Source organism: Sinohyriopsis cumingii, chromosome 12, assembly GCF_028554795.1.
Source record: "Sinohyriopsis cumingii isolate HCF-2022 chromosome 12, ASM2855479v2, whole genome shotgun sequence".
Taxonomy (NCBI): domain Eukaryota; kingdom Metazoa; phylum Mollusca; class Bivalvia; order Unionida; family Unionidae; genus Sinohyriopsis; species Sinohyriopsis cumingii.
Genome location: NC_142972.1, coordinates 19,476,537 through 19,494,310, shown reverse-complemented (window position 1 = coordinate 19,494,310; position 17,774 = coordinate 19,476,537). Strand labels below are relative to the sequence as shown.

The window sequence follows — 17,774 nt, the reverse complement described above, 5'->3', positions numbered from 1 at the left end:
ATTAAAACTACCAAAAATCAAAAAAAAAAGCTAATTTACTACCCCCCACACACACAACTACCTTTAAATATCAGTACTACATTACTAATGTGTTGCATAATCTGCTAGTTTAGTAGGAGGTTGAGGACCTTCAAAACTGGTAAACAGTAGAAGTGTCAACTGCTGTTAGATAGTATCCACTGAGGCCACTATCTGTGCAATGACTATGGGCCTATAGAAAAACTGCCCCCACTTTTAAACAAAGGTAGGAGAAAGAAATGCAACATCACCAAAATGCAGCTTTTATCACATACTCTACAGACGAAAAAGTTAGATAGGCCCATGATGTAGCAATGGCTCTTCATGAATAGAATATACCACTAAGTAAATTTTTCTTGACTGTTGTGAGATTCCACCTTGGCATTGCCATCTTCAGTTCTTAATGCACCCCTGAAAGGCCAATAACACTGTCCTCATTTCTAAATTGTTAATGTGAAGGACATATTCTTTCTGAAACCACAAACTCTGAAGAATCAGTCCTTCTGGCTCCAGATGAGCACCCAACCCTGAATATGATGCATCTGTGAAAAGACAGGAGTTGGATTTTGAGGTATGCATGTGGACTCTGGCAAGAAACTGGTCTCGATTTGTGCACCAAGTCTGATGAGGTTGGAAATAATGGTCTACATATAAATGATAATGGTAATTTCCCACCAGGAAAGGTTAGCTACACAATAGGAACAGGCTACATATTACAATGTTAATGTCTCTTAAAATAAAAAAAATTTCATGCACATCATCAGTCATCTGACAATGGGATTTTATTCTGTTTACTGGATCTAATCATGATGCTTCAAATTTATGATGTATTTTAGTTACAAATACATTAACATTGACTGTGTCTATTATATTCATCTATACAAAATTGAAATTTTAACTTTATGTATGCACAGTATATAATAATAGTCAAGATCAAGCTTCATCAGATCACAAAACCAATAAAATAATGGCCTGTAACAATCCTATGCAGCAAAAGTTTTCGTCTGCTACATGTAGCATGTCTGGAACAGAAAAGACAGAATGAAGTAACAAATCTTGACACAAAATTCACAGAAATAATCACATCACATATGAGAGGATACTCTATTATAAGGAGCTACTTTATTTTATATTACTGTAAAGTCATGACCTTATGCTTGTTCTATGTGGGACTGCACTATACTTAGGGTCCTAAGGAGGGGCTACTTTATTATATATTACTGTAAAGCCATGACCTTACCCATGTTCTATGTGGGACTGCACTATACTTAGGGTCCTTTATTATATATTACTGATCAACCCTGACTGTACCCATGTTATATGAGGGACTGAACTAATATATGCTAAGACACATTATGAAAGGCTACTGTATAAAATACTACTGTACAGCCATGACTGTACCAATGTTATACAAGGCTCTATACAATACTCAGGCACATCATGAGGGGCTAATTTATTAAATATTCCTGTGCAGTTATGACTTTACCCATGTTATACAAGGGTCTATATAATACTCAAGCATATTATGATGGGCTAATTTATTAAATATTCCTGTGCAGTCATGACCTTACCCATGTTATACAAGGGTCTATACAATACTCAAGCACATTATGAGGGGCTGCTTTATTAAATATTACTCTACAGCCATGACCTTATCCATGTTAGCATTATTGAATAATGGTTCAAATGTATACATACAGTTTTCTTCCAGCAACATGATATTCTTTAAGAAAAGACCAATGGACAGAAGGGCTTAGAGTAGCAAAATATCTGGTTTATGAACAGACCAATGGATAGAAGGGATATCAGGAAAATATGCTTCTCTGCTGAAATGCAGTACTCGAAAAGGCAAACAAACTATTATGCAACATTTTTAATTACACTACAGATGATGCCTCTCATTTTTCAATATAGCCCAGTCAAAATTAATGAGACAATTAAAGATCTAAAAAATCTCCTATGTATATTTCTCCATTGATTTGTCATTTTGTACAAACATAATTCAGACAAATCAAACACTCATTAATATATCTTTATACCAAAACAATTCTGAAGCTAGCAATCTATACTTGGATAATAGTGAACCTGTTGCTATGCCAACAGTGACGCAAATACACCACTTTGTGCATAGAGAATATCAATAGTCACAAACAGTCACCAATCAAGCTTCTGGACCAAGCCACTGAACAATATTACACAGCGGAAAGATATTACTTTAATCAATACAAATAAAGCAGGAGAATGCTGGTCTGCATTCACAGCTGGCACATCAAGTATCCATACAGCCATCTTCACAGTTTCTTGTTCTTATCATTGGAACCTAATACATGTAGCAAAAGTGTTAATCAATATCCCCCTTGCTTTTCTAAACATCACATGCCCAAATTGATACCTTTTACAAGTAAGCCTATTCCAGAGGTATTGTAGTGTAAAAGTAACCCTAAACAGTATCCCAAAGTTTTCCCCACCCCCTTATTGACTAGTGCAAGCAGAAAAGAGCAAAAGCAATGTAAGACTATATGCATTTAAATTATGTATCAAAAGAAACAATTAAAATGGCTAAAATGGAAACATGCATGAAAATCATTAAGGCAATGCAACAGAACGCATTAGTCTGATGTCAGAAACGTTTGCGAAGTTTCAGAGTAATTCATCCAACGATGTGAAATTAGCTGTACACACACACAGGAATTATCATATACGCAGTAAAACATTGAGTATCCAGACCTAACTATAAACATAGATTTCATCCAGTTATGGTCATCTGGTCTACCAAAATTAGCTCTTAGCAAGTGTCCTAAGGCAACGATCAAGGTAAAATCAGCTGACATGGATTTGGTTCATACATGGGAAGCCATGGCGGCTCATGTGGTAGAACAATGGACTTGTACATCAAGGGTCACAGGTTTGATATCAACCCAGCCCCACTAAGGTCAGCTGCCTCTATGTGTCCTTAGGGTATGCAGATCCTGTTTCCTTGGCATGACATACCAGCAGTTTGTTACAATTATGATTAAAACCAACAACAACAAAGAAACATTTCACACAAATGCCTGCATGTGATTAACATTTATCACTTTTTAAGTCACCACTGATTGTTAATCAACACTTTATTATGTAAGCCTGGACTACAGACAGTATCTGACTGGACCATTACTAGTTTTTTTTCCTTTTATTACTTTTATCAGTATTTATTAGTCTTTTATTAGTATTTATTAGTCTTTTATTACTTTTATTAGTTTTTATTCCTGCTTGATTAGTTTCAAATTTCTGTCTCGCAAATTACATACAGTAATAGCACCTACACTGAGTTTAGGACTAAACTTTCTCTGATCTCTCATTTATCTCCATTTCTCTCTCCCTCTCTCCAAATTACATTTCTTTTACTTGCAAAAGAATTAAGTCATTCATCATACCCTTGTAATTATAATTGCATGAGCTTAAATTTGATCAAAACTGTTTCTGATATTACTCACTCTGGTCTATATGATTGGTACTTCCATGTTGACATTTGTCTGGTTGTTGTTGTTCAAGGGTTTAACGCCATTTTTCAGCACAAGATAGGCTATACATGGCGGCCAGTATAACTGGTGGAGGAAGAACCCTGGAAAACCCAGGGAAGAACCACAGACCCACGAGAAGCTACTGGCAGGCTTTCCCACATACCCACGCTAGCCGAGCCTTGGACTCGAACCGACGCAGACAGAGGTGAGATGGCAGTGATCCGGAACGGTGAGCGCTTTAGACCACTCTGCCACTCGGGGCCCCCATTTGTCTGGTAGATACAGGCATACTGTAATTAGTAAATGCATCGAAGGGTCACCATTGTCCATACCAAGTCCATATGGGGAATACCATAATTCATATGGGGAATACCATAGTTCATGTGGGGATTACCAAGTCCATATGGGGAACACCATAGTTCATGTGGGGATTACCAAGTCCATATGGGGAATACCATAGTTCATGTGGGGATTACCAAGTCCATATGGGGAATACCATAGTTCATGTGGGGATTACCAAGTCCATATGGGGAATACCATAGTTCATGTGGGGATTACCAAGTCCATATGGGGAATACCATAGTTCATGTGGGGATTACCAAGTCCATATGGGGAACACCATAGTTCATGTGGGGATTACCAAGTCCATATGGGGAATACCATAGTTCATGTGGGGATTACCAAGTCCATATGGGGAATACCATAGTTCATGTGGGGATTACCAAGTCCATATGGGGAATACCATAGTTCATGTGGGGATTACCATAGTCCATATGGGGAATGCCACAGCCCATACCAGCAAAAAGTCTGAATAATCAGCATTGGAATAAGGGATGTTTTATATTGTACAGTACATACATTTAATACCAAGAAAGTGATATAACTCAGAAAAACAAGCAAGCAACTTTGATAATCGGCACATGGGTGCCTGCAGCATAGGTCAATGGGGGGGGGTCAAGAGCCCCCCCCCGAAATCATACTGCAAATATATATATAAATTCAGACAAATTTGATCATGCAAATGAAGCTAAAAATATGTCACAAGATTCTGTTCAAAATGCTTAGTAAATATTAGCTTTAGTTTCAGACTGCTTACTATAGTAGCTAACTCTCCCAGCTGTGGCTGACTGACCTCCCCTGCAAAAAATCCTGACCCCCACCCAGCAAAACATCCTGCAGGCACCCATGAATTGACATGTAGATAATCAACATTTTTTACTGTGGTACATTTATTTAACATAAAGGGGAATAACTCAAGAAAACAAACAACCCTGATAATCAGAATGCAGATAATCAACATTTTACTGTGGTACATATATTTAACATAATGGGGAATAACTCAGAAAAAAACAAACAATCAACCCTGATAATCAGAATGCAGATAATCAACATTTTACTGTGGTGGTGCTCTATAGTTTCGTATTTTGCATAGGGTTATAATTTTAAAGAAAAAGAATTTCCTTGGTATTTCCTTACAGGTTATACTGGCTATTTAAAAAAGACCTTGTATATCTTAGGTATTGTTCAAAGAACCTTTAGTTCCCTTTATTTTGATGTATGATTAATGGGTGTAAACTGGGTTATTGAGTATACGGCTTGGCCTTACTTCAGATGTGTATCTTTCAAAAAACTGCTTGCTCCACTTGGTTATTTTCACTTCCTGAACTTCAGAGGTAAATTGTTTAAAAAAATGGAGCCAATAACATTTTTTACATTTTATATATTTGGTAAATCCATTCATTGCACTTTCAGAAGCTGGTATTGTCTAGTCTGGCAAAATTCATTTTCCCTATTTTAATAGCTGCTAAAGATGGTGTACTTTAGACTAACTCTAGCTGATTTTTTTAGCACAAAGGAGCAGTCATTTTAGTTAGCAGTGCGCTTAAATCATGTACAATTTCCACAGGTACAATATCCAAAGAAATGTCAGCCACATTACATCAAATTAGCATAGAGGTATAACAACATTCTCTCCACTGTACATGTTTCAGACACAAACAACTTCACCTTACACACATCACTCTCTCAAAAGTACATACAGTAGAACTTCGATTATCTAGCACCCGATTAACTGTCAGTCTCTGTTAACCGTCAGGTCAGTGTGCATCAAAATATAAAAAACAGGTACATGCTCATATCTAGATATTATGATATGACCCAGTCTAGTGTATAATACTTTTCATATTCTATTATCAGTCTATTCTCATATCCGTCATGGTCTCGGTCCCACACCCTGACAGATAATTAAAGTTCTACTGAAATAACTGGTGAACTCTCCCTGTGGTACATTTATTTAACATAAAGGAGAATAACTCAGGAAAACAAGCAAACAATCCTGATAATCAGCTGGCAGATATCAAAATTTTACTGTCGTACATATATTTAACATAAAGGGGAATAACTCAAGAAAGCAAGCAAACAATCCTGATAATCAACATACTGATAATGTTTTACTGTAGCATATATATCTATATATATATATATATATATATATATATATATATATATGAAACACGAAAAAAGGAACATAACTCTGAAAAATGTGCAATCTTGATAACTGGCATGCAGATCAAATAATAAACGTTTTACTGTAGTACATATATTTAACTACAAAAAAGCATAATTCAGGAAAACAAGCAAACAACTCTGATAGCCAGTAGCCAGTGGTAAATACATTTAATGATAAAAGAACGATATACATATACTGCCATCATATCAGCAAAATACATCTGACATGTTTCAAGGCTTTTCACCATAAGCTGCACATGTCAGACTTGTTGCATACCCAGCATATTCCTTTCATACCCAATAGGGTCATAACTGGAAAAACGCTTTATCAATGCATTCACATGTTGGCCTCTTGCCAATAAAATAATGTCTGCCAAGTTTTAAAGCAATTCATCCAATGCTGTGGGACTAGTTGCACACACAAGAATTATCACATAAATGTACCCTAACACCCAAAAGGGGAATAACCATAGTAAAACACAAAGCATGATATATATATATATATATATATATATATATATATATATATATATATATATATATATATATATATGCATGCACATATTGACCCCATATCAAAAATATCTCACGTTTGGACACAATCCATGGAAAGATGCTGGAGCAGTGGCACACATATGAATCACAACGTGCATCTACATACTGGCTGGATGGACAAGCCTAACATTATAGTATACATCCCTTCTATATTCAAAGTGTGACCATAATAAAAACAGCTTTACATTCTTTTTACTATACAAAACCATTTTATGTTTTTCCTTTTCAAGCCATAATCTTTTGTTTACCTCACTGTGACTTGCTAAGCAAAGTTTACAGATGCATTCACAATATCCTCAATAGCTTTTGTGAGTACATGTATACACAATCATTTTATGTTCCTTCTTTTAAACATGGAAAGGAAGGAACTACATGTAGCAATGAGTTCATGTTACGTGTAATACCAACCACAGTAACCAAAAACTTACCATCACAAAACATAACCAAGATTCTGACAGACAGACAAATGTACTGATGGAGAAGGACATAACTCTAATGTGCCCCGACCAATGGCTTCATGGGGCATGTCAATCCTACAATATGTGGGTAAAAGAAAGGATTTTAGAGCAATTAACCCCCAAATGGGGATATAACGAGACAAAAAAAACTAATACAAAAAAGTCAGAAAATTTATATACCTCTGTTAAGTGAAATCCTTTTTAGGGTACCTTGTATTCTCCATGCCACATGGGTACAAATGCCCAATATGACAATGCATTTTGCATAGTATATGACCACCAAAACCAATTAAAAATAATCTAAGTTGTCTACTATTGTTCATCTTCATCTAATAAAACTCAAAGAGCTGCAGGTTCAAATGGTTTTCATCCTATCAAGCTTTCTGGGTAAAAGACAAGAGAATGTTTTAGTATCAGGCTGTGAAAATTCCTTGAGTCAAACCAAGTATTCAAATGACTCATGTCTGAGTTAATCAAATTGTTTTCTGTTTTTAAGAAATCAAAATTCCTTTGCCTTCTCAGCTAGAGACGGAGAGTGTAATGAGAGACCAAACAAGACAAAGAGCACGATGTATGGTGAAACCTGTCTTAACATACACCAGACAATGGATGCCTGCTTATAAATGGCAACATTCATCGAAACTTTGTTCAAATTTCACCTCCACAAAGCACACCCTCATTATAATGTACTTCAATATAACACAGTCCCTTTTATGAGACCTGAATGGTCATGTATCCTATTTGTTGATTTATTTCTAACATCACATATAAAATACAACAATATAAGATGATAACACCCTTAGGCTAGTCCACTTTTATAGTTTTCATGCATGTAATTATAGTCTGAAAATTGTATTTAACTACATAAAAGTACTTCTACCCAAAAAAGACAAAAAATAATGATTTTTTCAGTGTTCTTTGTATACCAGTTTTACAGTCCAAACATTGCCTATGTACTGATGTTTCATTCAGAAATTAGCCTGCTTCTAATCAATAAGTTTAGGAGAACATAAACTACTGACTCGTTATAGCAACGTCAGTAAACTTCAAATCCACACAAGAGCATTGTGCTCTGTTCTAAGTCTGCCAGAAACAATAATGACTTTTTGAAACTGGTCCTCAGCAGTTGGGGTCCTTTAAAACATGTTTCATCAAATAAACATTCAACAGATAAGAAAGAAAAACATAATGCTGCCAGCTTAAAAATGTAACCAGAATGCTTACTGGAAAATAATCAAACCTTGGCAAAATATCAAACCAACTGTTGTACTTGATGGAATATCCAGGATCAATTTTTAATCCATAAGTAATGTTTTATTGTGTTTATACCACTGTTTATTCTGGGAAACAAATAACAGACAAGAGGCCATCAAATTAAGGGGCCCCGAGTGGCCAAGTGGTCTAAAGCGCTGTCCGTTACAGATCACTGCCATCTCACCTCTGTCTGTGTAGGTTTGAGTCTCGGATTCAGCCAATGTGGGTATGTGAGAAGGCTTGCCAGTAGCTTCTTGAGGGTCGGTGGTTCTTTCCGGGGTTTTCCCGGGTTCTTCCTCCACTATTAATACTGGCCACCATGTATAGCCTATCGTGTGCTGAAAAATGGCATTAAACCCTACAACAACAACAACAACCATCAAATTAAAAACAATTTTGTTTTGAGCATTGCAAATAATCTGTTGCTTAGGAAGTACACTGTAATTTTAAATATCTATAATGAAAGCAAATTTATTTCTTTATCTGGCATAGTTGATGTCTGTTCCAACTAGAACCATAACAATACAATTATAATCAATAATCAATCTTTTTTGTAAAGAAACAATATACTTTATCTTTGAAATTTGCTTGAAGATGAACTGATCATACATAAATCTTGGGGTTTTATTCTTACTGACATACACAATACAATACAGTATTCTAATTATTAAAGAGTAAGGGGCACTGTAAATTGTGCACATAAATTGCCATAAGGTATATAGAAATTACCACAAAATATACAGAAATTATCATATGGCATACAGTAATGATCACAAGGTACAGAAACATTAAACATGTTATATATAAATTACCAAAAGTTATACTGAAATTCCCATAAGGTATGCAGCAAATACTGCAGGGTATACAGAAATTACAACATAGCATACAGTGTTATGTATATTTAATAGGAACTGTTTTGCTTCTTTCAATGATTATATGTTATAAATATCTGTATTTTGTAATTGACCTTAGTCCAAAATCAAGTAAATGATCTATCTGACCAGACACATTTATTTCATAAATGTCATAATACTTAGCTAATATTTGTCTATGATAACAGATTAAATATTCTGATCATTATTAAATGTAAACATCATTACTTCAGTTTAGATTAAAGATACAGTTTAGATTCTGACCTTTGAATGTTCCAGAAAAGAAATTGTCATTAAGTTGACAAAGTATTTCCAGAAAATGGTAACTGTGACCATGGTCAATTGGAGTGGTATATAAACTTGTTTTCTTAAGGATTATTCAGTGCTCAATAATATTCTTGGACTAAAACATTAATTTGGAATTACAGTAAATTCAGCCAAGGACATTTTGGATTATATTATTGCGATACATCAAAAGAATGTTCACACATTACCATAATCCATGCCATTTCAGCACATATGGGTCTATAGGCACATCAACAGATTTAATATAGGAAATTATTTGAAACACCACTGGAATTCAATTGGAACTTTATACACTTGGACTTCAGAGAAAACTTTTAGGACTGTTATGTTCTTTTTAAAGTTTCACTTTCTATTGAAGTAAATTATTTGTTGAATTTTACAAAACTTGTTCATTTTCACTCTTTTCTGTTACACAGTTTAAGATCACAGAGTTGAACAATAGAAATTACCACAAGGTATGCAGAAATTAGCACACAGTAAATATAAATTACCATGAGATATATAGAAATTTAAAAGTATATAGCAATTACCACTAGGTATGGAGAAATTACCACAGGTATACAGAATCAGCACAACGTATACATAAATTAGCACAAGGTATATATCAGTTATATATACTACAAGGCATATGACAATTACCACTAGGCATATAGTAAGTACAAGGTATACAGAAATCAACACAAAGAATACATACATTACCACAAGGTATATAGAAATTACCACAAAGTTGATATCAATTTCCACTAGGCATATAGACAATAGCACAAGGTATACAGACATTTCCAAATGGTATATATATATATATATATATATATATATAAATAAATGATATATAGAAATTACAAACAGTATATAAAATTTACCACAAGGTATATACAGCTCTCCCTCATTATTACATGGCAGTTGGGGTCCAGTTTATAAACCCAACAAGCATATGGCATACACTTATACTTGTATTACTTGCATTCATTGCCTTGCACAACAGAAGAGTGAATGACTGAATTTTGTCAAATGATAATGTTAAAAAAGGACCATAAAGTATATACTACGCTTCATGTGTTTTATTTAAATGTTATTGTTATGAATTTGATAAAGCAATTCAAATACAATGGTTTACTTTTTGTAATGGGTTCCATAGAGGCACCAAATTATGTCCAAAATCACATTATAATAAAGCATGTTCAATGGGTGAGAACTGAACTGTTAAGTGTATCATATTGTCACCTCTCTATGGTGATTTGTATCACATTGTAAGTTGTGACCCACATCCTGTGATGTATATCATATTGTGAACCATCTATGGTGATATGTATCATATTGTGACCTCTGTATGGTGATGAGTTGTGTATCAATACACGAGATGTGTAACAGTGAATTTTGTAAGATGTTGCTGTAACACATAACTGAGTAAATCTTGCCGCGGTCAGTGTGACACAAAACAAATTAAATTTGCTAATGGGCTATATGCCATATTAAATCACTAAACTGCAATGGTTTAGCATCCCTGGATTGGGCCATGATTGATTTTTAATTGGAATAACAGTCTGACAGGTGGAAAATTTGGGTTTAAGTAGCGTACAAATTACACAGTGGAGACCATCCCAAGACAATTTTGTGACATTTTAACTAAGTGTCAGAAAGTGAAATTTTCCAGGAATTGGTTTAGTTAATAGGAGCAGAATAGAAAATTATTCTAACCTTGATGAGCCTATGTTCATTTTCTGCCGTTAGATCAATTTAATCCTTACTGGCTAAGCTAAAAAGGGGGGAGGGGGTTCAGATGAAATTTAATGTTTTATGTATTCTCCCTCAGAAAATAGTCAGTCCAAGTTGTTTATCTATGGAAGGGGCCAATCTTGACTCCAGGAAAGTAGAAAGTATTCTCCTGTTATAAATTATCCAAGGGATGGGTGTCTGGATGTTTGAGGGACATGGAATTTAAAGATACAGAGAGACATGGATATGCAGAAGTGAGCAAGTCTTGGAAAGTACAAGGGAAATAACTGCATATAAATACCAATAATAAGGAAAAGAGAGGAGAAAAATTATGCTTCATGACCCAGATGGAGGCTGGCGAGAGAGAGGAGCACACAGAATATGATGACTATAACCTGTCACCAACATTGAATTTAAAGTGACTGGCAAGCAAGCAAGTTTGATTGTTCACTCGATTTCATGATGAAATTTGTCTTATCATAATAAACAGAACAGCTAAGTGCTTTTTTTAAATAAATTTGGTAATTTTATTTCTAGGAGAAAGTGTATCACTCAAATGTCATGTTCAATTACACTTTATATAACTGATTAAATTGTTACATTCTGCATATGGGGGCTTGTACTATTCTATTCTATATCTTTGCTCTAGGTCTCTGTTTATTGCAGGGGCCCCGAGTGGCCGAGTGGTCTAAAGCGCTCTCCGTTACGGATCACTGCCATCTCACCTCTGTCTGCATGGGTTCGAGTCTCGGATTCGGCTAATGTGGACATGTGAGAAAGCTTGCCAGTAGCTTCTCGAGGGTCGGTGGTTCTTTCTGGGGATTTCCCGGGTTCTTCCTCCACCATTAATACTGGCCGCCATGTATAGCCTATCGTGTGCTGAAAAATGGCGTTAAACCCTACAACAACAACAACAACAACAACAACTGTTTATTGCAGCCATTAAATTTATATTTTTTCTTTATTGTTATTTACTAGATCTGCACAATAACACCATGGTTGATCATCCTCTAGATAACAATAACCATACCCACCATACAACAAGAGGAAATACACATCTTTACATTACGAAAAATAGAATATCATCAACCAGTAATTTATTTATGCAAATGAAATATATCAAATCATCAGATGATTTTGCAAGAAAGTGGCTATGCTAAAATGATGTTCATGAAGACTTAAAACACATAAATCTGTACTCGTATTTTCACAATACAAGCAATTTATCCCTAAAAGGCTATATAAATAGCAATGCATATTGTAGGTCAATATTTCTTATGCAGCTGCAAATTCTGTAAGCAAAACAGGGTTTTCTTCATATGCATGCCTTTGGTTAAACATGGTTATCTTTATAAGCATACCTCTGGTTAAACATGGTTTTCTTTATAAGCATACCTCTGGTTAAACATGGTTTTCTTTATAAGCATACCTCTGGTTAAACATGGTTATCTTTATAAGCATGCCTCTCGTTAAACATGGTTTTCTTTATAAGCATGCCTCTCATTAAACATGGTTTTCTTCACAAGCATGCCTTTGGTTAAACATGGTTTTCTTCATAAGCATGCCTTTGGTTAAACATGGTTTTCTTCATAAGCATGCCTTTGGTTAAACATGGTTTTCTTTATAAGCATGCCTCTCATTAAACATGGTTTTCTTCACAAGCATGCCTTTGGTTAAACATGGTTTTCTTCATAAGCATGCCTTTGGTTAAACATGGTTTTCTTCATAAGCATAACCTCTGGTTAAACATGGTTCTCTTCACAATCATGCTTGTCTGCATGCAGCAGGCATGATGATATTAAATTCCCATTATTGCCAATGTTCTTAACTACACGTATAGTAACATATTTACATGGATATTTAGAAATATAAACTCAGGGTTTATATCAAACAAGGAGAGGGAGTCACTCAGTAGGTTGTGAGTAGTCAAAACCTTCCCAATGAAGTTACAGTGTTGCATCTAAAAATGGATTTCATAATCTTGAATTAATCATGATTAGGAAAAGATGTAAAATTTAACTACACAAATAACAAAGACATGGATGGAACAAATAGTGAATGAGAATGATTAAAGTGGTACACACAGTCCCAATATCACAAAAATAGAATGTCAAAAGCTATCAATTTTATTATCTGTTTGAAGTCAACCAAAAATAAAATTTAATGAATCTTCACATTCCTTGGAGAGAGAAGTGAAAGTGGTATGCAGAAAGAAATGTTGAAGACAAAAGACAACTACATCAAAAGATGAAACAAGGCAGTTTAAAGTTTATGTTTTTGGCTGAGGCAAAGAAATAAACAAAACAATACACAGGATCTTAAATTTATGAGAAAGCCTTCACTGCTTTCTCTTGCACCAATCATTCCTATCCTTCTATTCTTTTTCTCCTGAGCTTCAAAGGTAGTTGCATAATATATTTCAATGCCACGAGTCCATAAGGTCAATTTTGACTGCTGCCTAGAATGAAAACATCCTTGGCTTTTGTCTATAAACAGAAGTCCCCCTAAGGAACAAACACCCTTAGCTTAAACATATTAACTGGAATCCATAATAAGTCCATTCTTATCTCTCTTTAAAGCTTTTAATCTTTATAACTGCTGAGTAATGGATTGTAACAGATATTCTTGAACAATGCCAACATACTAAAATTGGTCAAAAACTCTTTTTCTTAATATATGTTTGAATTAACATGTTTACAAGATACCCCAGTAAATGAGTTAAAAACATTATCACTGCCATTGTACTGAGTCTGATACCCTGACTGACGATTAATGAACTCATCACACGCAATGCCAGGATATACATGTACCTGCATATTGCCAATTTTGATTAAATTCATCAATAATATTTCCTTTGAAACACCCAAGTTTGTGAACTTGCATCCTTCAAGGCATTCTTTAGATATATCCACAAACTGGGTTTGACAACAACAACAAAAAAATTCATACCAGTTTTGAGTTATCATGCTCACAAATCATTACAGACAAAAGCCCACCCCTACTCAACCCCACCTCCAAGATAGTCAAGACCTGTGACCTTGAAATTAATGTCTGGTCTGGTCATTTAATTTATATTTATGTACAAGTTACTGTCTTTATAAAGCTCAATGAAGTACAAAAATAAAAGCAGTAACCTATGACTCTAACCCAAGATATATGTACTTGTTTTCAAACTTGTTTACAATTGTGTGGACATGTAGGCAGTCAGCTCTGCCCCGTTTTCCTTCAAGACCAGTTACTTATGTGCATTGCAGGAAGTGTATAAGTGAACACCCCATGTCAATGGCATATTTAATTTAAAACGAGTGGTAAGAAATTTATATAGCAAGTATGGTTGCCATATTCAGGTCTAAACAGCACAATTTTCATTCAGGGCCAGCTATATGTACATTCTGTTATAGTCTTTTTGTGATAAGTGATAACAAGTTTTTCAACATGTTAATCATGGTGATCATTTCAGGGTGGGTGGGAGTGATTTGGATTTTAATGTAGCTTTAACAATTTTCAGTCATATCGCTACCATGTCTGCATTCTGGCAGTTTACAGTGATGTCTAGCACTGGGGCATCATGCTGCAGACATGTAGCATGATGTCCCACCCAGTCACATCATCCTGACACCAGGCCAACCAGTCCTAACACCAACCTCTTAATGCTGAGCGCCTAGTGAGGCAGCTGTTAGTCCCATTTTTATAGGTTTTAAAGGTCATTTTGGGATTGGCACCATTGTCATTTAGGTCCATATCATAAAAATTTTTTGCAGTTTACACCATTTTCTTATAACCATCCATTTAATTGGGAGTAGGCGTAAAATGATTTTCAAGGTGGTCACCATGATGGTCATATTGGATGTCAAAGCAGCATCATTTTCATTTAGGAGCATCAACATCAGTGAAAACCCTATGCTGATATTACTCTGAGATTGTTCTGGAGGTGTAGCAGTAGCATGTTTTCAGGATGACCATCACATACAACAGCCCACAGGGCAGCATTTTCATTCATGACTAAGTAGTCCTCAAGGTTCATGGCTCTCCTCCTAGTTGTTGAAAAGGAGCAGTGATAACAAACTTCTGCTAACACATGGTCAGATGCCAGTCATAAATATGACAGGCCATCACTCCATCACACTTGGACAGATGTCAGTCTGCCAGATGACTGGCCATCACTCCATCACACAGTGCAAGATGTCAGTCAACAACATGTTTGGCCATCACACTTTAACAAATGGACATATGTCAGTCAACAAGATGTCTGGTCATCACTCTCTAACTCATGAACAGCTGCCAGTCAACCAGATGACTAGCCATCACTCTTTAACAAATGGACAGATGTCAGTCAGTAAGAAGACTGGCCAGCACTCCTTAACACATGGACATATGCCAGTCAGCCAAAAGACTGGCCAGCACTCCTTAACACATGAACAGAGGTCAGTCAACCAGATGACTAGCCATCACTCCTTAACACATGGACAGGTGTCAGTCAACAAGATGACTGGTCATCACTCTCTAACACATGAACAGCTGTCAGTCAACCAGATGACTAGCCATCACTCTTTAACAAATGGACAGATGTCAGTCGGTAAGAAGACTGGCCAGCACTCCTTAATACATGGACATATGCCAGTCAGTCAAAAGACTGGCCAGCAGTCCTTAACATGTGGACAGAGGTCAGTCAGCCAGATAACATGCCATCACTCCTTAACACCTGCACAGATGTCAGTCAACCAGATGACTTGTCATCAATCCTTAATACATGGACAAATGTCAGTCAACCAGATGAGGGTCATCACACAAGCTCTTCTGGTCTACGAGCAGTTGAGCTAAAAGCCTATGATGTAATTTAGCTTCTGTAAGAACTACATTATGAACACTTTCATTCATATGGCATAATTAATATGGTAGCAGAAGGAAACAGACTTTGATGATTATAACATCATCTGCATTTACTGCCACATGTTTTCTGGTGCACTGGACATGAATATCCCAAACTAATCAAATTTGTGTATTCCCACAACTTTGACAAAAACTTCCTAGAGATGATCCAGTTATGCTAATGATGACCACTGGAAATAAGTCTGACTATAATTGCTTTTCACTGGGAAGTCTTTTGTCACTGGACATCTTGTTTCATTATAAGTGTGATGATACTCGTCAATACGATATAATGTAACAATATGGACACTGATCCTCTTCTTGGATTCTAATATCCTTAGATTATCACTTCTTTGACAAAGGCTTACCGATAGATGCTTCATACCGATTGGAAAAAGACATGGGTTACAGTAAACATACAATTACCCAGTTATTTGTCTTTTGAGAGTAAGCTTTCTATTGAGATTGCACTTTCTATATAATCTTATTCATTTATATATTTCCATACTTACTGATTTCAGTATTCATTCCAGAAGTGGAAAGAGTGGCCCCAACCATATAAAAGTTGGATTATGTAGAAGAAGAAGAAAAAAAAACAGGTTGCAAATACTCCTACCTGTTTCTTCTTTATTAAAGATATTAAAATACATCTGCACTGTGACATAATTCTTAAGTACAATAAATAGCCAATTTTCCTGTATTATATGCCCTGAATCAGTTACTGTGGAGTCAGACCACATCATGGTTTTCTACAGTTACATTGTCTGCTACAACAATCGTGTCCACTGTACACCTCATGTTTTTGTGGGGGGGGGGGGGGGGTCACCAAAACTGACTGATTCAATATATATAATGCTGTAAACACTGATTACAGAAATTAATAATCCATGACCTGAGTACGCATTTATTTTCTTTCAGTACACTAAATGCAGCAATCTTTTCAGAAAAGATTTCATCAATAATCATGGACAATGTTAAACTCTCAACTGGCAACCAAGCTAATCAAAATCAGGAAGATGCTCCTGTCAGTGTGATTAAAATGAGTGCTATCTATTCAGTAACCTTGGGACGTGTGCAAATCCAGTCTAAAATCAACCATAATGAGCTTTGGTCTTAATTTTCTTCGGTTGGTGGTATGCACCCTATGGATACCACCAAAGACGAAAAATAAGGATGAATGGTGTGAAGGCTCAGCCCAGAATAAACCCTTTATTTATTTCATTTTTCTAACTGTGAACATTATCTTTTAAATTACAGATTCATTATTTTCACACATTTTCCAATTTTATTGCAATCAATTATCAATTATATGTCCACATGATGTCTTGTCCAAACCAGTGGTACTCGCAATATGTCCACATGATGTCTTGCCCAAACCAGTGGTACTCTCAGTATGTCCACAGGATGTCTTGCCCAAACCAGTGGTACTCTCAATATGTCCACAGGATGTCTTGTCCAAACCAGTGGTACTCTCAATATGTCCACAGGATGTCTTGCCCAAACCAGTGGTACTCTCAATATATCCACATGATGTCTTGCCCAAACCAGTGGTACTCTCAATATGTCCACAGGATGTCTTGCCCAAACCAGTGGTACTCTCAATATGTCCACACCATGTCTTGCCCAAACCAGTGATACTCTCAATATATCCACATGATGTCTTGCCCAAACCAGTGGTACTCTCAGTATGTCCATATAATGTCTTGCCCAAACCA

General features: G+C 35.8%; 1 protein-coding gene across 1 annotated transcript in view; it reads right to left on the bottom strand.

Annotated features, from left to right (window-relative positions):
- Nucleotides 1–17,774, bottom strand: part of LOC149786051 (synaptotagmin-1-like) — a 128,626-nt gene that overhangs the window by 91,336 nt on the left and 19,516 nt on the right. The window lies entirely within an intron of this gene.